The 21529-nt window shown below is 41.7% G+C and overlaps 1 protein-coding gene across 2 annotated transcripts in view; it reads right to left on the bottom strand.

Annotated features, from left to right (window-relative positions):
• The window catches only part of raraa (retinoic acid receptor, alpha a), a 119742-nt gene extending 102026 nt beyond the window's left edge, over window positions 1-17716 (bottom strand). The window contains exons 1-2 of one of the 2 annotated variants that reach the window (XM_077738773.1): window positions 17596-17716; window positions 10799-11217 (exon numbers count right to left, since the gene is read on the bottom strand). The gene's annotated coding sequence lies outside the window, so the exon portion shown is untranslated. Of the gene's footprint in view, window positions 1-2858; window positions 2874-10798; window positions 11218-17595 lie in introns of those variants that run through there. The other variant, XM_077738774.1, reaches the window with a different exon arrangement.
• Window positions 17717-21529: the final 3813 nt, after the last annotated feature.

Below are 21529 nucleotides of genomic sequence, written 5' to 3' on the forward strand. Positions count from 1 at the left end.
TATCACTTTACTGAAGCTGTGGTGAGTTTCCCAATTTACTCCTCCATTGGTTCAGAGTATTTCTATGACAAACTTGGCTGAGGACAGAAATGAATTCCTCTGTGAGCAAGCATGTATCATCTCCTAATCAAAACTATTAATCTGCTAATCTCTTTAATATCAATGTCTGATGATGGATGATCCCTCCTTCTTCCAAATGAGTGCTCTTATGGCTCCACTGTGAACCATCTGTGTGACCCACTTGTGACCACATTGACTTTTGATCCCCTTTCTTCCAAAACCTGCTTTGTGGTTCTAATATGTCAAGTCAAATAACTCACAGTGGCTGATGCAACCTGCGATTTTAAGACGAGAAGAGGGAAAAAAATCAAAAGGACTTTCGCACCTTGGTGTCACCCGCTGAGTCAGTGAGGGCTGAAAACTATCTGAAGGCCTGTCACTCACTACATTGCACCACGTCTGCATGCTGTGCCTAAAAGATTGCAGTTCATGTTGAACAATGATCGCACAAATGAAATTTTAGAGGGTAGAAGATCGGATTCTCAGTCAAGACAGTGCGGGAATAAATCCTGAAAATCGTCTTTTGGAATCTGCAGTTTTTGTGCCTTCTGTCAAGTTGCTTGGCTTTTCCTAAGAGAAACAATACACCCTTAAACTTCTTTACACTCCTTGGCTTAGCATTTGACAATTTGAGCAGAAGTAAAAAGCAGAAAAACACCAACTCATCAGAAACTAACGATACCGTACTTAGAAAACTACATTTTTCTTCTCGTTTCATCCCTACTTGACAGCAGATTGAATTTCTTTAATGCAATACCGCCATGATTAGACCATTTTACGTTGAATGAATTCCAAAAGCTACGGGTAAGATACACAAACTGTGGACAAGGAAAGTACATGGTTGGGTCTTCTGGACAAAATATTGCCAGGGCAAGATAAAGGCTATCCGTGGGGCGCCGTTGAAAGACAGCAGGAAGGCGGGGGGAGGTCTTGGGCGACCCGGAAAAGGCTTGACCTTTAAGGGCCAATAGGTGATTAGTACCATTTATCATAGCTCCAAAAAGCTGCTAAACGAGCAGCCAGACAAGTCCTCTCCCAAGACTCGGGCCACATTTCTGTGTCAAAGTAGTAGAAAAGAAGCCTAGCGCTGGCGACCAGATGCCCCGTGTTTATGACGCGGACAAATATTGGAAGCCCTAAGTGGAAAAACATGTCTTGCTGGCAAAAGGTTACATCATTTACACAATTTAATGAGCTGGGCCTGGCCGGGATCACAGGTTTAAACGTTTGGCGGTGCCAATGCCGAGCCGTCCGTGTATTTCATGCGTGACTTAAGATTCGCTTTCCTTCAAAAGAAAAACAAAGGTCGCCGGATGGAGAGACTTTGCTTGTGGTCAAAGGGGAGGTTTTTTACGCCTAATGGAAGCCAGACAAGGTATCTGAACTCCGGCCAACCACGGAGCCACGGCTCAGTCACACTCGTATTCACGTGGAGGAAATGACAAAGAGGCAATTGAGAGCGAGGGGACCAGATTTGGCTCAAAGTTATCGCCGTGGCTCCGCCCACACCGCCCCCGGAGGAGGGGGGAGGCGGCCTAACGGCGGCCGGCTAAATTCGCTAGACAAGTAAATTGAGCTCCGAGGCCTGGTGCCAAACAAGGAGAAGAAAATACTGTTGGCATGGGGCACAAATAACAAAGGCTTATGCAATGCGCATCCTTCAAATGATTTCCTAATTAAAACAAACACAGGCCTACTTTGGGCGAGTAAATACAATAACTTGTGTTGTGCTAGTGGAGGTGATTAGACAAATTGAACTATTTGGAGCTGATATTGCAATCTCTTTTTCCCACACTCCAATGTAAACAAACCAAAACAGCTTTCAAAGCGTGTCTCTGTTCTGGAATAAGTCGGTAGAATGATTGGGTAACCAAGTCCTCAAACGATGTATTGAATCAAATGAAAACGTCAATTCTATACGAGGCTCGGTAAAGTGATTAGCTTTGCTTTGAGTCATTTTCCTGCAGACACGCAAAGCTTTGCGGAATGCTAAATTAAAATGTTGGCAGTGAGTGTAGGGGGGGGAAAGAGTTGGAAATATAATGCATGGGTGCTTTTAGAATCCAGATGAGAAAAAAATTCTGTGATTAGATGTTGATGGAAGTGCAGCTTGATTACAACTTGAAAGATAACGATGAAGACAAACCAAGATTGATGATTTTCGACCTATTTAAACTGTAGCCACATTCATACAAACAGAAAACCAATGAACATTTACAAACCTCATTGTAGGCTCCAAAAATCAAGTTATATATACAAAACTTTATCAGAACTTCTACTCTCTTCTTCTACAACTATGTTACCGTCAATGTAACGTGCCACCCAGTGGCCAATGGTCAAAATAAAATAGGTCAAGGCCAAAAAGTCATGATGTTAAGAGGAAAAATTCAAAATGTATCAAATCCACAGTGTCTTTATTTCCCCTGTTGGGACACTTCACAGAGAAGTGTGTGAGAAAAAAAATAAAGAAGAATCTTTTTATATCCCTATTTATAGCCTGCTAGCAAGAACATTTTGTCATGTAAACTCTCAATTGCTTTGTTATACAAATACTATCAAAGTAAGGACGCAACTGGTGACCAGATAGAGTACAAAGTGGTTCATTTCCAACTAGGTACAAGTCAGACAAAATAGCAGAGTTGATCCCTACTGCAGGCTGAAAGAAGAAAGAAAAAAAAACATGTAACCAGTTGATCATGCAAAATATCAAAAGTGAGCAAACATGGAAACGGCTGGATGCAAGTCAAATGGTCCTGGAGCAAAAAAAGGAACTGGCTTGGAACAGAGTCAATACGTACATGTAAGGTCCGGAAACAACACACTCGGGGCACCCGCCTTCATTTAGATGAAAATGCACCTCGACATGAGGAAATAAAAGCATTTTGAACCCCCTCCCACCCCCCCAAAGCCCTCTCGCTACCAGGCGGCCTCCTGTAATGTGCCCGGTCAATGGACTGTGGGCTCTATTCAACTGCAGGCAGGCAGGCAGGCAGGCAGGCTTCGGCACGGCTATAAATAATGTAGGGCAGCTCGCATGAAACCCTAATCACCATTGTGCTGTCACCCAGCAGACAGCAGCGCTTGTTTAATTTACTGCAACACATCTGTCTCAGTTCTGCCCAATTGAATTCCACCATTGCAACCGGCAACTTCTCTACCAATTGATCAATATCATTTTCTGCCAATGTTGTGAATCAACGGGAGTCCAATCTTTCTACGTCTTAGTCTGTGTAGCGTAGCGCCTGGGTACTAATGGCTGACGCTTGTCAAGCGGTGAAAACTAAATGTGAAAACAACAAAGGGCGAGTTGCAAAAAAGGAGGAAAAAAAGAAAGCCATCAACACTCAATAACCACACCTCATTATTGGTCATATTTGGCGCACCTCATTACATTACAATTCCATTAGCATGGCCACATTTGCATATCGTCTTTACGGCAGTCGCTGATCGGAAATGGCAGCCATATGCCGCACCATACGAGCTGTTACAAATAAAAAAGGTCACTGAGAAAGAAGGAGTGTAAGGAAAAAAGTTGTATTTTCTGGCATAGATGCCATTTTTGTCGCTCAGAGAAATGATGACTGAATCAAGGGTAGGGCTTATATGCGCATAAATTAGACTTGACATGCACGAAACTGCAAGGTGACAGACGAAGCGCCATAACGCGAGACAATGAGGACTATATATACGGTCATTTATTTCAAAATAGAGAAAGGATAAACATATAAATTTAATTTATTTATGTATTTTGACATCTATCCTTTGAATTTATCTATGTGCAGGCAATACCATTTCGGAATGTGCAATCCTAGAGTCGATCCTTTCAATTTATACAGAATCTGAAAAATACAATTCAAAGTGAAACATTTTCTACTCCCCTATTAAAATATGGTGAAAATTAAAAATCTGGGGGCGACTTATACAAGGGAAATTATGAAATTCAACGATTTTAAGACAAAGTGTACTTACAGCTTATACGATACAGTAATGATTGCTAAAAGACAGTCCAAGGACGGGTTGCTAAGTCATAGAAATGCATCTCCATAGAATGTGAAGGTAAGTACCACCCTACAAGTATTTATTGAAGCACTTTATGGAATATACTGACACGAACAGGTGCGATAAGCACATCAGCAATCATTGAACGGAATTGTCCGAGAGGGTAATCCGTGCTCGCCATTTACTCCTCCGGCACAGAAATCGGGAATTCCGAGAGAATCTCCGCTACGGCATGACGGTGATGAGGCCCGATGGCTCGTCACCGAGTCTGGCCACTCGATGACGACAGCCCACACGGACAAAATAAGTGGCTCGCTAGCTTTACAGTCTTGACGATCACCAGCCGAGGCAGCGGCGCTGTACAAGGGGTGGACGCTGCGAGACGTCCACCACCGAGTACACGCTTCATGTAGGAGCGTTACGAATTCCGTACTCACTCTGCGCTGATGAATGTGGCGCGCAACACGAGCTAACGTGTGAGCAGCTGCAACTGCGCCAGCTGGGTAATACGCAGTCGACTGCCAGAGGAACAATAGCGAGGATTTGTTCCGCCAAAATTAGCGTGAGGATGGCTTTGGTCGGTGTAGTGATTTGAAACAGTACATGGAAAGGAGCCTGGCGTATAATGGTTTTCGGAGGTATTATACGGGCTTTAAAAAGATGAAGGATATTAAATTGCAGACAATAACTGACGGCATTCCGAGTAAGAATCTTTTTCCGTGCAATTTTCACTTGGAATAAGTGTCCTGAACCTGAAGTTAAATTAAAATCCACTTTGACTGGATAGACGATCCCTACGTGGCCCTTAGAGAAACAAGTTTACGCACTTGTGATTGGTCTCATCAATCCAGCGTTAATCTAAAAGGTAATAAATCAGGCATTAGTGATGGAGAGGATTAAAGACACAAAGTGAAAATGAAGATACGCAAGGAGTAAACGCCGTGCAAATCCAATTTCCAGTGACCGTGCACTCAAGATCAGGGTTGAGAAAGAAGAAAATATCATCTGTCAAAGATAAAGGTAGCGCCCTGGGGCTAAATGAAGGAAAATTGAATAGATACCATCTATAAAAAAGAGATGGGTTGAGAAAATTGCTCATGTGCCTCTCTGTAAGTGACTTAACAGTACAATAAATATAAATACACAAGCTATTAATGAGGTTCTCATGATGATATCAGTGTCTTTAGGCATTTGGGTGGTCATGCCAGACAGATAGAAATGAGTGGGAATCGGGTATGGTAGGATTCTGAGAAGTACGAGTACAAACAAGCAAATGTTAGCATTGTTTAATGGGTCACAAGTGGAAGAAGATTAGAAAAAACAATGATTCTGTGAAAATGGCGGCCATCAAGATAGTTTTGTATTCAGAAACTGCAAAGGAATCCCCTTCTGATGCGGCAATAAATACTCATATCCTGAAAACTTGGACTTCAATTGACAAATAGTCGCTTTTAAAAGAAAAACAGGTAGTGAGAATTTGGAAATACTGCCTTGCGCAAGTCATCTGAAATATAAAAGAGAAATACAGTGCTATTTTTCCTTGTTAAAAAACATTGGGTTTTTTTCCCGTGTATTATGAGAATGAATTGGCGTTCATTTGAAAGGTTTAGCGTTCCGAATGTCATGGAACCTTTTCAACTTGAAGATCCGTTTTCCTGACGGAAAAGCAATACAACAAGTCCATGCAAATAAATGTGTCAATGATTTCAAGGTCGGCCAAAGCAATTTACGCCGTGAAACGTCGTCCCCGTCCCAATCAATAAGAGGATAATGTGTTATATGGGTCTTTATTTCAATCTCATTAGGTGGAAAGAAGAAAAAAAACGAGACGAGACGAAACGTGGCCTGATTCTGGAGGCAAATTAACATAGTGGGACCTAAAATATCAGCGCCACCGATCCATTCTGGGACACTTTATCATGAGACATACAATGGGTAGATTAGAGATAAAAGCCTAGCATTATTTAAGACTGTAGCATAGCAGTGTATTGATGAGTATTCTTTCCTAGGCAATGGATACATTTTATCTTTTATGGCTAAATGGAAATGATCTGGCACCTTCTATCTTGCGGCAGACGCTCTAATTTGTGCATGCGAGCTCCCTGGAGCCGTAAATATGTTTTACGCTTTGAGGAAGTCATTGGCGAGAGAGATAACACTTATAAATTATACGGGGATTTTTTTGTCCGATGTTGATATTTTTGTTTTGTATTTTAATTGCTCTATACTGAGTGGACAGAAGTCAAATGCTCTTTGTCCTCGTTAGTCTGTTAGAGAAGTGGTTTAATATACATATTTATGTTTTTTTAAGTCCAACGATAGTAACGAGAAGTCAATAATGTGGTGGTTATGATAATGAAAGTGTGTAACATGATGTCTGGAGTTGAAAGTTATTGTTCCTGAATCGTACATTCAAATAAAATGATCGTTATGAATTGAAAAAAAAGGGAAGAAATAAGCTTGTTGATTTTTCTTATGGACGGAAATATATATCATTAGCTCGGGATGTAAAAATAACCAAATGTTAAACCAGGGGTAGGGAACCTATGACTCGAGTGGCTCTTTTGATGGGTGTATATGGCTCTCCGCTAACCTGTTTGAAAATATCAATTGTTTCTGGCTCTCTTTGTCAAAAAGGTTCCTGACCCCTGTAGATAAACGATACCAAGTGAACCCAATGGTAAAAATAGTTTTTTAAAAATCAATCAAAAGTAATAAGGCATTCCCTGGAAAGACACCACGTTCTATCGGCGTGCGCTTGGATAACCCCGAGTCTACTTTCCGAAAACGAGGTACGAGGTGAGTACGCGGCGTGAGTTGAAGCCAAGTGCCCTGCCGCTTTAAGGTCGGGCTGAAAGCATGTTATCCTAGCAGCCTGACCTAATTGCGCTCTGGCTCTGCTGACACGAACACCGAGAGCGCTGCACTCTGACACGTAAAGATTATTTAATACCCTCAAAGCCATAAAAAGAGGTAAAGAAGGAGAGTTAAAAGTGGCGGTGGGGAGGGGGGAGTTTAACCCTGGCGTGTCTGGCCACTGAGGCATCAAAACGCAATCAGTATGCGCAAGTGGGGCTGCCTAATTGCCGCCGGGCAACACGAATGGAGCTCTCACATCTTAACATCACAGAGTTTACTCCCATTGGCCCCCACCGACTACCCTAGCTACATTCTCTTGGTATCAGCTCCCGCACTTTCTTCCCTCTCGCTTTTCCCACACTCACCCGAGTCCCCGAGGCACTGACGACGTCACGGGACGGGGCAGCCAAACCGCTGTAATATAGCAATTTAGTTGGACTTATTCCGGCAAAGTCGGCCCCGTTTCATTTGGGAGCTGAGCTGCCTTATTAGCGTAGCGGCGGCACCCTTTTATTACTTTGTTATTTTTCGGTATTGCTCGTACAATCTGTTTTCAGGTCATATGTAGGATTTTTTTTCTATTTTAAAGAAAATTTGATGGTCTACAAGTAGGCTAAAGCTTTAATTTGGCAAAATTAGGGATAACAAACAAGAACAACATTAATGTTGATATGAATGTCCATATTGAAAAAAGTTATCCAACATTAAAGCCATGTAGAAAATTAATTTTTGGGTGAAAATGAATGGGCATTTAATAAAATAACCCTAAAATAGCTAGTTTTCACTTTTTGTGGATAAAAATAAATCTAATTCGAATATAAAAACATATGAAAAGTCTCAGAAAGGAGGATTTTTGTATCGACTCGGTCAAAAAGAGTGATTGACTAATGAAAAAAATGCTCTAATTATCAAAATCAAGAACCCAAAAGATCAGAAATGAGCTTTCAAACACCACCTTGTCACTTTTTTTCTTCCATACGGTATCTAAGCTTATCTCATTCATGTGTTCAAAGCTATGTGACTTCCAATCTTTGTTTCTGGCCTACTTAAACAACTGTTACCTTCCTTTCACACTCAAGATAAAACAAAAACTAAGCTACGCTTTGCGTGCGGACAATGAAGTTGAGATGATTTATTCAACTCCTCTTAAAAGCCAACCCCTGCAAATTAGAAACACGTGAACATCAAAAAGAATGCTCCAACGCTCTCTCACATTGTTTTGCATTTTTAACGATAGCCGACCTCCACGGCGAAGCTTTCACTGAACGACGCGACGAGCTACCGAAATAGCACATTTTGACAGGCTGGGTAAGGGGGAGTAGGACATGGGTGGAGGAGATGTTTACCATTAAACAAGCTTTTGGGGTGACATCTCTGTAGGGAGCATATCTCACCTGTCAATGTTTGAATGTGTTATTATATGTTGCGTCTCTGTGGCTTTAAGATGGCGAATTAAACCAAATTAAAATATTTTAACTTGGGCTTTTCCAAGAAGAAATCCATCCAAAGTTTTTCTGTCATATTGTTAAAGTGTTTCAATGAAAGCTTCCCGTTTTACGCTAACCAGATCAAGCTGCACGACAGTGGCGCCCGACGTCATCGGCTTTGCTGGGTGAGATTTTCTTGCCAAGGGAGATGAGGACACCAGATAAACAAAGGCGGAGAGAAAGAGGAAGTGACAGCCAGAGAGTTACTGACACGCTTCTGTGTGTGTGTGTGTGTTTGCAAAAGAGAGAGAGAGAGAAACAAAGCGGTGTGCTAGAGATGCAAAAGACATTACAACACACTTAGAAAGACGTGAGCGGCAGCTTCAAGTGTGAAAGACGCCGCCCTGATGACACATTTAGTCCAATGTGATAACCAAGGAGGGCGGGGCTAATGTCCAGCACCTAGGGATCAACGACACTCACTGCCTGTCAGAGTAGAGTGCAAATTATTTCTGTAATAAAGACTGACCAAAACATAGCATTTTTAATACTACATCAGGTGCAGGCTCTCTTCTGAAATCCATCCCTCAATCTCATTCAATATTTGTTGGGAGCACTTTTACTTGATCGAATAGACTGCAAAAGGACAGGTTCCAAACTTTTTTACAGTTGTCGGGCAGATTCCGTGGACTACAAGATGACTGCAAAGAAGAAACTTTCTTATCAAGTACACAGAAAATAAGACAGTTTGACATCATTTCTTCCATTTCATGATTTGTGCCAAGTACTTCTCAAGGTACTATTATTGTACTAGTGAGGATACTGAAATGACATCATCGGTATGGGTCAGTATTACAAAACAATGAGTTGATACTTCTACTACTTCTTATCTATCATTTTCAATGAGCTAAGACCTAAAAATAAACAAAATGTACAAACCCCATCTAGTTTCTATAAATAGTGGCTGCTAATATTATTATTGTCACCTACAAGGTCTTCAACTTTCATCTAGTACTTCTTTCCTTAAAAACAATGGACATGTTCCATACATATTGCATACTTACTGGACTACAACACAATAAATATAACTACGAGAAACACATTAAACCTTGATGCCTTGAAGGATTTCCACATGCAACATCAGCCTGTAACTCCAAATGACACCCAAGAGTAAAAAAGGTGACAGGGTGGGAAAACCCTCCAAAACAGTAAACTTCCCGAAATATGACAAGCTGTCAACTGCATCATGTCTGAATGCCATGGGCTGTCAGAAGGGGGAGAAAAAAACGGGGTTGGGGTGTACGTTTGCAAAGACGATGAGGGCTGAGCTGTCATTTCCCATTTGGTAGGAGCATTACAATTCTATAAATCAAATGTCACAAGCTTCTATAGTGCGAGGTGAGTTGTGTAAACATGGCAAAAGTGGTCGTTGGGCTCGTTACGGTTTGAAATGGAGCTTAATAAGATCCCGGCAGACTATAATCTGCACTTTTTACAAGGCAAAATTTTTACAAGATAACACTGAGCGCTCGCAACGAACGCTGCTGGTGATGTGCCCGAAAAGATGAAAAGTGCAGACATTTAATTTGCCAGAGCGCTGACACATTGGCAGCATTAATCCAGGGTGTTAACAAATTGCCTGTAATTGGGATTTAGAACCAATGGATGGAATGAATAGGAATTTTTTAATATAGTTTTTATCTTAATTTTTGTGCAGTTCAATTCTTTTTTTACGATTATGCGTAACGCGGGTGTGAGTGGTTATCGGTAGGGAACAATCACTTTATACTTTACTACCATAGAGTTTAGTTTCATTCTTAAAATTGTTTGTTATTGCCAGTTGAGGTTTAAATTCACAGTAAAGTCTTTATTTATATCAAGGTAAACATGTATCTTGCTAAACCATGAACTAAAGTTAACAAATGATGGCAAGACTATAAAAAGGGCAAAAAGTAGCATTGCATGAAACTAAATAGTTTTTTTGGCGATTTTTATACACAATAAATGCATGTAAACAAAGAGAAACTTTTGCCATTTCAATAAGTTTACATTTTTGCACCATATTTAATCATGTAAACAAAGACCATACATCCAATACTGTCATTATGTATATATCATATACATGTGGCTAAACTTTAGTTACAGTGTATGTCAACAATTCCAAAGCCATCCCATAAAACACCAAGTAAGTACTGTGCCAAAATGTGACTCTTTGTATTCCAGCTGATGCGAATATCATAACAATCCTATTAAAAAATATTTTTTTTAAATGTTGAAGATAAGCACAGGAAAAATATCCACACATATCTTCCCGTGCTAGCCTACAACAACCACTGTTTTACCTAAAAAATCAAGTCAAATTATCACTAAATTTAGCATTTGAATCCACCAGGTGATCTATGGGATGACGGCGTGTTGCCCGGTATTTCCGATCTGTCAAAGTAGTGTCTTACCTGGGACCTGTTGGCTCCTCCCAATTCCTTCCGGGGCTGCTCGCTGGTGGAAGTTAAGTCAGGCGGGCTAGGACAGCCTTGCCCCCACCCCCGCTCGTCTCCTTCAAACTTTCCCGGCGACCAGGGGGTGCTCTTATCCTCCAGCGGGGGGGGGAGGACGGCGGCTTCCGTCCCCAGGGCGTGCGAGTCCCGAGCTGCGCCGGTCGCCAAGCGCGCGTTTTTTTTCGGGGACGGATAGCGGGCTGGCGGCGGCGAGCTGCGTTTGGAGAGCGGGCGAGTTTGTCGCGGCTCTCTCGCTGGCAACCATCGGAGGCTCTCTCCGGCTCGGGAAAGCCAACCCCAGCCGGCAATGAGCCCGCCCCTTTCCTCTCATGAGGGCCAGCGGTGGAGAGTGGACGTCCCGCTCTTTTGCAGATGTGCTGCACGAATAAGAAGAAGAAGAAGAAAACCACATTTTCCATTTAGATAGAAAAAGCAAAGAAATATATATTTTTTTTTCCTTTGCAATATGAACTCTTTCAGTTACAATGGACAGCTATTCAAAAGTTATAGTATGCTTAGTAGTAACTTATTTATTGGTTGTCATAGTTAGTTAGTAAGAGGGAGAAATTGTTATTGAAAACACTTAGTTGGCGTCCAATCAAATTTGCAGTTTTTAAATGGTCCTGGAGGAGCCCGGCCACCCATGGAGCGGGATAACAAACAAACAAGTAAATCTTGTTAGCGGCACAGCCGACCACAAATTGCAAATGCACAACACTAGTCGTATAATATCCGATTCCATTGTTCAAAATAGTTTGTCAATTTCAGCTTTGGCTTGAAAGTCAATCCAAGCCAGAGAAATGGAAACGAAAACAGCCTGCCATCCAATTGGAAAATTAAATAAATCCTTAGAGGAACTATCGTAAAAAAGTCGACAAATACTCAACAGTTCATAACAACTTCCATCAACATTTGTTTGGTTATTTTGTCATATTGTTTCATGGATTTATGACGGAGCCTCAATCCAAATAAAATCGGAGTGAGTTGTTAGAAAGAGTCTGGAAAGACGTTGTCCTTTTATTGTCATTTGTGTGTCAAGTGAAAAAGTCGAGGAATGATGACATCAGCGCGGGTCCAAATTGTGGCTTCAGTCAAATACTTGGGCTATATTGCACATTCATTTTTAAAGAGCCTGGTCCCTCTGCCATTGCGTGACTGTGCCCGTGTATCCTGCCCAGAGTGCCATTAAAGCCCAAAATATCCTCCTTTGCGGATCGTGCTGCCTGATTTTGTCATAACGCGGCACTCCACTGCAAATAATAAAATCATAACTACTACTTTTAATGTAATAATGGGAGATTGAAGCAATATTAGAAGAAAATAATCAATATTTTACTTCTATTTACGTAATATGAATCATTTTTAGTGACGTAACTGTCAGTGTGACCATCGTTGGCTGATTTTGTGTTTTTATTTCCACTGTTTGTGGCACTAAGCTGTGTCCGTAGTCACACATTAGCGTGTATGTGAGGAATGTAGTGCTCTCGGAGGGGGGCGGGGCTTAAGGGGATTGACACACACACACAGGCATGCGTGCAAGTAATGTAACATTGATGCTAAAAGTGTGCAGCGCTAACATAACACTTTTTCAATGATGTCTTGGTTGACGTCAATTAGGTTGGCTATGGTGTCTGTTTTCGTGTGGGGGTTCTTTTGCATTCTGGGTTGTCATGATATGGTGAGTAAAGGTCTCCAAAGTGCCGCTTCCTCTTATTGGTGGATTTTAAACAACAGTTTTCAAGCTTAAACTCATACAATTTGGACCATTTTGACTTCTCAAATGGCCTATCTTGCATGGGGATTGAACCCTGGATCTCAGAACTGTGAGGCGGACATGCAAAACCAGCGTGCCGACACACAAAAAGTAGAATGTAATTATTTCAGATGCAAGTGAATTCTCATGGGGAGGGAAACACTGTTTCAAAGCTTGTTTGGTATCAGGAGAAAAAGAGCATATGTAAGAAGTAAGAAAATAAACCTGAACCTGATTTGCATAATGTCATAGCTATTTGTGTTTTCTATAAGCAGGGGGGAAAAATAGATTAAAGTTAAAGTTCGGAAATAAGACAATGGTGTGGAGTGTTGAGAGGGAAAAAAAACTTTACAGCTAAAAGCAAGTGAAATATAGCAAAAATCTTTGTGAGGCAGGTTTAATTTAATGCTTTGCTTAGACTCCCAGAATGCCGGCAAATCTTCAACCTGTCAAGATTTAGTCGGTGGCTCGCGTGGAGGCATTTGCTTGGTTCGCCTTGGTGTGTCTGGCAAGAGAGAGAAGCAAAATTTGGACACGTTTCAAGGATTCCCGGTGCTATTTTTGAGAGAGCAACAAAGAGTGACAGACGTGCCTGACAAGCGTATGGAGGATTGTGTATGCACGCAACACGTGCGAGCGAGCCACAGCCTATGCGGTCCGGTAGCGCACCAGACCCCCCGAAGCATGACTTGGCTAAGAAGAGACATGGAGACTCTTTCAATGGCATTCGCTCTGCACCTGCCTACTCACATATGTCAGTTTTTTTCTAGATCAGGGAAGTCCGAACAACTGTACCATTGAATTTTGGAAGCTTAAAAGTCAGCTTCTATGTCACTTGTTTCTACAGAATACATCTTTGTATCTGTAGGGTTTAGAAGACGGTTTTACTGGACGACCGTGACTGAGAGTGACGTTTCACTTTAGGAGGTTCTGAACATGATTTGCTTTGCTCCCTTCCTGGAAATGGCCCTGGTGGCCATTTGCTATCCCGTGTGAAAGTGCAGAACTATTTCCAAAGGGTTGTAACAGTAGCCAGGCTGATCAATTCTTTCACTCACAGCATGGAGCCAACAAAGTGGCAGAAATGGAGGGGGGAGTTCTTCTGTGCAGCCAAGAGAAAGCTTACCAACTCTCATAATGTCACCAAACTGTGGTGTAATAAATGTACCGGAATTCCGTGAGAAGAGTTGAGTATTTCTGAAGCAGAAAGATATTAGAAAACCTGATTAAAAATTCCAAAAGTCAATTTAGAGTAGATAACCTTCTCAAGATGGTCTTGGCATATCTAAACATAGCTAGATTGAAGACTCAACTTACCTGCCCTACATTGTTATTGTCATTGCTCACAAGGAACAAAAACAATGCTGTCATTAAAAAATGAAACAACATGAACATTTGGACTTGATTTGAAATGTTTCTATTTTTAGCCCGAAAATGCCATTGACATGCAAATGAGCAAAGTTCTATCTGTTTTCCCCCAAAAAACAACTGTGCTAACTGAGGTGGGTCCAAAAGAAAATACTTCAACAAAATCTTTCACTTGTGAAAATTGATTTATTGTCACTGCAATACAATATTAATTGTATATACATATACATATTTAGTGGGTGAATCTGATATCTAGTGGCAGCCAATGAGTGAAATTAGTGCTCTAAAAAAGGGGTAAGGGAAAGTTTACCCAATAAATACCAAATAAACTGTCAGGAAAATGAAGTATAGCATTAAAAGTAGTATGAAGAAAATATACAAGCAAATCTTGCCAAAGGTTTCACAGTATTTATCAATCAAATGCATAGCGGGGTAAATCATAAATCACAATCCAGCAGTTCTGGGTTGTTCAAACAATTCCGATTGAAGGTGTCAACCTTTCCTAAAGTGAGCGCAGCCATAATTGTGGCGAGCTTATGTAAAGAGTTGTGGAGTGACTTGAAGGTGAAGCGGTGCCAAGGTTTTGCTTCTCAATCACCATCCACAGTGAATTTTCATTCCTCCTGTCTGTTTAAAGCCACATATTTATTTCAAACCTGCAGACAGGCCTCTATTCATCACACTGCAACCCTGCTTTTATTAGTTGGTCATCCAAACTAGAAAACAAGCTGTCACTTGACTTTACAGCGAGGCCGGAGGCCACAAAATACTCTAAAAGCACGATAACGGCCAGAAGATATACTATGGTGATCAACATAGCCCGAACGATCATCAACTGCTCCCTTCCATCCCTTTCCAGCATCTACAAATCCTGGTGCCTGGGCATAGAGGATCATAAAAGACAACATGCATCCTGGCTTCAACACTACTGCCTTCTAGAAGGCGCTACACGGTCATAACAGCAAAGACAAACACATTCAACTCAAATTCTGCACCTAGTATCTAATCAAGACATATTACTACTACTAATAGTCTTTATTTGTTTATGTTGACCAGTTATTTATTTATTACTATTTATTGATTGTTTATTTATAATATATAAAGAAGGATTGAGGGAAAAATAGTGCTGACGAGATGTTATCGGTTGCATGGAAACAGTTAGAAAGGCCCCAAAAGCTTCCTTGGAACTGCAAAAACAAAAGCAGCAGCAGCGTACAGTCAAATAATGCGCTGTCATCATTCAAGAGAACACAGGAGGCCGTTTCCACACAAGATACCACACACGGGGACAGGACCTGAAAAACCATCCATATCCCTACGATCACCTGCGAGAGCAAAACTCCCATTATGCCGTTTAATTTTCTCATTTTTTCCCCTGTTGGCAAAAGAGAGAGAGAAAAAAACGATGATTTTTCAAACCCCTGACAGGCGAGTCTTTCGCAGGATTTAGTCCATCTGAAAACATGTGGTAAGCCTTGTGGAATGTTTCAAATGATTCCCAGATGTGGCTTGCAGACAGGTTTAACCCATTCTTTTCCAGTTCAGTGGCAGCCAGGCGGAATAGCGGGACGCCTCCTCGCGTGGCAAAAGTCTCAATCACTTCAAAAGAAAAAAAAATGTTGATCCCTTATTAACGGTAACGTTGTCAGGAGCCGCTGAGCTGCGCTTGAACCCTATTTGCCCCAGAAAAATTCAGCTAAACATGTCATCTTATGCAGGATTACTCAGGAAGGAGTGCATTGCTTTTTTTTCCAGATGACTCAGCAATTGCGGGGTTCCGGTAAAGTACTACAAATCAATTTTATAACGAACAAAGTGACACTTTCTCACTGCGTTGCCTTTTTTTTCTCTCTCGGCCGGGCGACCAGTAAGATCGCATCCGTCATAGAAGCGTTGACTTAGCGGCGTTCTTAGGATCGGTTGGCGTGGAGCTTACGCAAGACTTTTTGATTGTCCGCTTTCCGCCGTGTTCGCACGCCGTATTAATGCGGAGACTTGGAAACTGCGGGCAATGGATTATTGTTGCTGTAGGAACACCCCCAAAGATGGCAATAACGAGATAGGGAGGGCGGTAAGGAGCCGGGCCATGTGAGCTGCCAGATATGAGCAACAAACTCATGTGAACTCATCTTCCTCACTGCTCTTTCCTCTCGACTCCCTCGCACCAGCTCAGCCATCTATGAAGTCGTTACCCTACATACCCTTCAGCCTGCCGGCTAACCAGCATATTGGAGAAACTGGCTGCTAGCCAGTAAATTGGACTCCCATTATACACCATCGGAATGGACGCTGAAAAGCATACACAGAGACAGACACTTGCTATTGCAGCTTAGTTATTACGCGGTACTGTGAAGATAGTATTGCCAGAAAGCAATTTAGTTTCAACTTTAAGGAGTACTGTATTTTCTTGTATGTAGGCCGTATTTGTCACTTTAAAAAATGGTGACTGAATCAAGGGTACGGCTTATACTTGCACAAATTAGACTTGACATGCATGAAACTGCAAGGTGACAAGAAGGAAACGGCGTAATGCAAGACAAATTTCTTTTGACGTCTATCCATGAAATTCAAGAAAAAACGTATCTTGCGCAAAACATGAAAAAACTCACTTAGGGCGCAGCAATAGATTTATACATTATCTCAGAAATACCAAGATTTCCTCTTCAAAGTAACACATTTGTGAATCAGGGGCGTCTTATATAAGAAATTGTACAATTCAACGAATTTAAGGCAAATTTAAGGGTGCGACTTATACTCAGATGCGGCTAATACGCAAGAAAATGCAGTAGTCACACAAGTACTGTTGGTCCAAATGTCCCTATTGAGCGCCTGATTGTAAGTCAGCTCCTAAATGAGTGATGTGTGCAACTAAACCAAGAAAAATTGAATAACATGGTAGCCATCAGAGGAAGAGAAAGAAGGAAAGTGTAGGCCGTGTGAGGCCACGGCAGGCTGGGAAAGCTTGTTACTGCTTTGAGCTTCTACATGTAAATGCACCGCAGAAAGCCCTCTTCTCCCTTTAAAGGCAGCCTGCCCCTCCACCCCCTTCCATACAAGCATCCCTAAGGAAAAGAGCTGTTTTAAAAGAAGCACAAACAGCTGCCAACTCATTTGCCGCTGCCTTCTCCCTTTTTCCTTTTCATTTTGGAAGGAGAATCAAGATGTGCTTCGTGCAGAATTACCCTGTACATCTTTTTTTTATCCCTGCTAAATGTAGATGTGGCTGCACACGGCATCTTTTTAGATTGAAACATTTGATGTTTACACAATTCAGGCACTCTTGTTTAATAAAGCAAGACTTATAATGAGTGCCCTACCAGAAAAAGACAGTTAGGGTTAAGCTGTATCTATTAGATATTCAATAAAGATTTGTGCAGTGCAATATTGATGTGTGTAAAGTCCTGGGGTTTCAAAGTAATTTTCATAATAACTTCATGGTTATGGTTTCGCTCGGAGGGCTATTATGACTCCAAATCCATGTAAATGTATGATTCCCTCAGATTATTACAAAATACTGAATAGATTGAAAGACATTTTGTTGCACTATTACAAGCTAATTAAAAACAATAACAACAATTGTGTATTTTTTTTATTCTCAAATCAAAGTGGCTTCAAATGCAAGTATTTTTATTACCGTTTGATCCTCTGGCCTTTACTTGGTCAGACCAGTTCTGGAAGTTTTCTGCCACTTTTTCATGACAAACCGGAAACAATTTTCACAGTCCATAGTGTAATTCTTCAATTCCCATGTCCCTGCAATCAGATGGAAAAGCAAATTTAGCATTGAACGATTTCCGGTATGCGACATCTGGATGAAATGCTTTTGTAGTATGCAGATTTTTGCGTATATAAGCCTTATCATCACAGGTGGGTGTTGTTTTCTTTCAAGCTAGCATTTTCCCCAGAGTTGATTCTCAATTGGAACCAAATGACTGAAAGTGTTCTGGCTATTCTTGCCAACCAAAAAAAATGCTCTGCTTCTATATTAGCTCACGCTAAAGCTGGCAGGGAAGCAGAGAAAGACGGCATTGAATAAGAACCCCCCTCACGGGCTTCAATCCCAAACAACCGTGTCATATGATAATGTTCTGCCATAAAACATGACTAGACGTCTTTCCCCATCCGCCCCCTGCCAACCTGGCGTGACCCAAAATGTTCTATCATACGCGGGAGTTAAGCTACACCTCCGCTGGGCGTCCCAATTTGGATCGCCGGGGTGCCAGATGCCGACACGTTCCCCTTCCCGGCATCTCGTCATCGCCAAACCCCGAGTAGTGTGTCCCTTTAATTAGGCCACCCGTGAAAATAATGGTTCATTAATGACATTTCTAGGGAGGCCAATGAGCCGGAACAACGGAGGAAAGACTAAATCACAAATCAATTCCAACAAATGTAATTAAGATTTAATTAGCCCCCGGGGGTGCTTGCAAAATGCCATGGAAGGAGGGTGGAAAAAGTGAAAAAGACATTTTGGCCAAATTGAGAGAATGCAAAAAATGTCTTCCACTTGATATTGGAGCTATATTGTCCAGACAAGGTTTTTGAATTGTAGCTTCTGTATGCTAAATGTGTGGCTGTTGGCACGTGGCTGTTCGGCGGTTACCTAGAGGGAGGCCTGATTTAAAGGCGCTTTCGTGGGGACGTGCTAATTCTCTATAAAAACAGCAGCGTGTACAGTTCAAGCTCAGAAACATTGTGGTGTGGAGAAGAAGAAAAAAAACCAACGGAAGGGGGTAGAAGGAAAGAAACAACAGGGAAAAAAAGGAGAAATGCAAAACCGCAGGGAGGTTTTTTTGGAGAGCGTTGGTCCCGCCTCGCTGGATGCCAGATCACACAAACTCAGACTAGCGCGCCAATAAATGAGCAACAGAAACTGCAATTAAAACCCTGGGCACTAATTTAGTGCAAATGAAAGCCTGTAAAAAGTGTGTTAGTGAGAGAAAGAAGCTGAATGTCTGCCCTAGAAGGCATTTTGAAAAGAAAATTCCTTCATCTTTCAACTCTAACTTGTTCATTGTTTTGGTTCATTAACGCACTGCCCCCTAAGTACATTTTTGGTGTGGGAGAGGGTTTTGCCAATTTTGTCTTTGAAATTTCTTTTTTTTTAGGGCACTTTAATAACAACTAGATAACTCTCAATGGTGGCATTGCATCACTTTGGACTCAAGAGCAACTTTTGAGTTGATTTCAAGATGGAGTCAATCTGTTAATTCATGAGAGATCATGCCAACACATTGGAAGTCATACAGTTCATTTCGTCATACGCCAAAATCCTTACCTTCAATTTGGTCATCGTTACATCAAAAAACTATTTTATGTACTATATCTAATGCTAATAGTCATGGATCTATTTGTGATAGTGGGACTTTAATTTGAGCATTGCATTGGGAAGCAAAATCTTAATGAAAATGAACTCGGCATCTAGAAATGTCTAATCGGAAAATCAAATTTGGCACCAGACCGCAAAAGTTTACCCAACAGTCTTTACATTACAAACCCTAAACATTTGCACACTTTGACTGGATTTACTGGACATACACTAATGAACACATTGCTTCAAATCACACATTTTGAGTTGACTTCATTGGTGTCGTAAAGCGCCGCTTGACAGACATTCGAATGAGGCTCTCAGATGAAACCGTCTTAACATAAACTCACAAACGGATGACAGCAGCGTCAACTGTGAAGTGACGCAGTTGATATGCTCGTCAGCTCCCGGCGCCGAATCGGGGAGGAGAATTTGTGTCGTGTTAAGCGGCACAAACGACTATGCTTGCTGACGTTGTAAAAGCATTCTCCACACTGGAATGAATATTAATGCTCTGTCCAGTTCAAGAATTTCTTGCAAACCAGAAACTATTCCTTCACACAGGATGGGTGGTTTCAACACCTCTTCCTGGCTTAGGTGATTACTGAGTATCGTCTGACATGGAGCTAGCCTATCTATCTATCTCTCCCCCTTGAAAACTGATTATAACCCACCATACTACTGGTACATGGAAGGTACTCAAATGTCACCTGTAAAATTGAAAATAGATCTGTAAAGTCATAAAAGAAATCAAGTATTACATACTTTAAGTGTTTTTTTTTCCATTCTAAGAGTGGAATCTAAGCTGACTTTAATAGCAGTCCACTGTGATGTCCCAAGTCACCTTTCTGTTACAGGTTGTTTAATTGCTTATTGATTGCAGTATCGTATTGTGGCAGTAATTGAGCGACCCGATAAAGACTGTTGAAGATTACATGAGCGCCATTAGCATTAGCTTGGAAACTGGTTAAATGTTGATGACAAAACAACATTTGATCGTGTTTATATTCTACAAACCTCCCACATATTTGTGCAAAACTGTGAAATTGGTTGACTGGAAAGGTTCTTTATTCTCAAAAATTAGGTTAAAAAATTACATTAACTTTATAAACCTGATGGGCCACTAGGCCTTTTTAATTTTTTTGATGAAATGCTTGAAGATGCCACACGAAGACTGAAGCAGTAGACAAAAATATATTTTTGTATGCCAAGTCTGTTGCCAGGAAGCTGTTTCAACACACTTCTGTCACCACGTCTGGCAAAGAGCGGAGGTTGCCGTCATGACCATGCATCTGGACTTGACCAGATGCGATCGGGGCTCAGTGACAGGCACAGAGATTAAGGTCACACTCTCTTACTTGGATGAACGCCAGGCCCCGGCATGATGCTAATGGCTCGGCGGACGGAGGGAACGCGTAGGTAGGCTGGCAGATGTTCGCGCGAGGATCCGTGTCCCTTCAGCCAGCCAGTTCTTCTCCAGCCAAACAGATGGATAATGATATACAGAGCATCAGCCAGAGCCTTGAAAGGTCCGAAAATATTCCAACCCGGTCTTGCCTCGTGGTATTTTCACTCCATCCGTTGACTTTCCTCACTTAGTTACAGAAATACTAGTAAAAGGGTGAGAAGAAGAAACTTGTTAGAGTGGGAAGTAAGCCTGGAGATCCAAGTGGAGGACTCAAACCAAGGAGGTTTGCCACAATGGAACCAACTGCTAGCTTTGTGCCTGACTCTAGCTTCCCAAAGACCAGCGAAATGGGATGAAAAGTATGTTTTGGGTCCAATCTATGGAATATACTAGTGTAACCTCTGAGTTGACAGTGGTATTTTTGCTTCTGTGGCCTTTGGGGAGATGGGAGCTGGACCGTTTGGAAATATTGGACTAGACAAGAGTGTTCATGACTTCCAGTAGTGCGATGCCTAAATTCACTGGCACTTCAGTGTTCATAAAAGCAGACTTTGTCAAAACAAGACAGGCCTGCTAACACAGAGAGCAGAAGGATAGCGAGGGCGGCCGGTGGGCTCTTCTGAACTGACTGCGCTAGTAGAAAGCACGCTCCCGGGAATCACTGGAAACGGGAACATGAGTCCACATTTCTAGACAGTGACTGTCCCAGTTTCAGGAGTACTGTTCTCTCTCGCCTACTTTTTTTTCAGTTGTCTTGCACAAGCGTTCATTTAAATGATGGGAAGTTAACAGCGCCATTAACATTGGATCGTTTAGGATTCCTAAAGGCACAGGTGGGGAATGGATAGTGCA

Source organism: Stigmatopora nigra, chromosome 18, assembly GCF_051989575.1.
Source record: "Stigmatopora nigra isolate UIUO_SnigA chromosome 18, RoL_Snig_1.1, whole genome shotgun sequence".
Lineage (NCBI taxonomy): Eukaryota > Metazoa > Chordata > Actinopteri > Syngnathiformes > Syngnathidae > Stigmatopora > Stigmatopora nigra.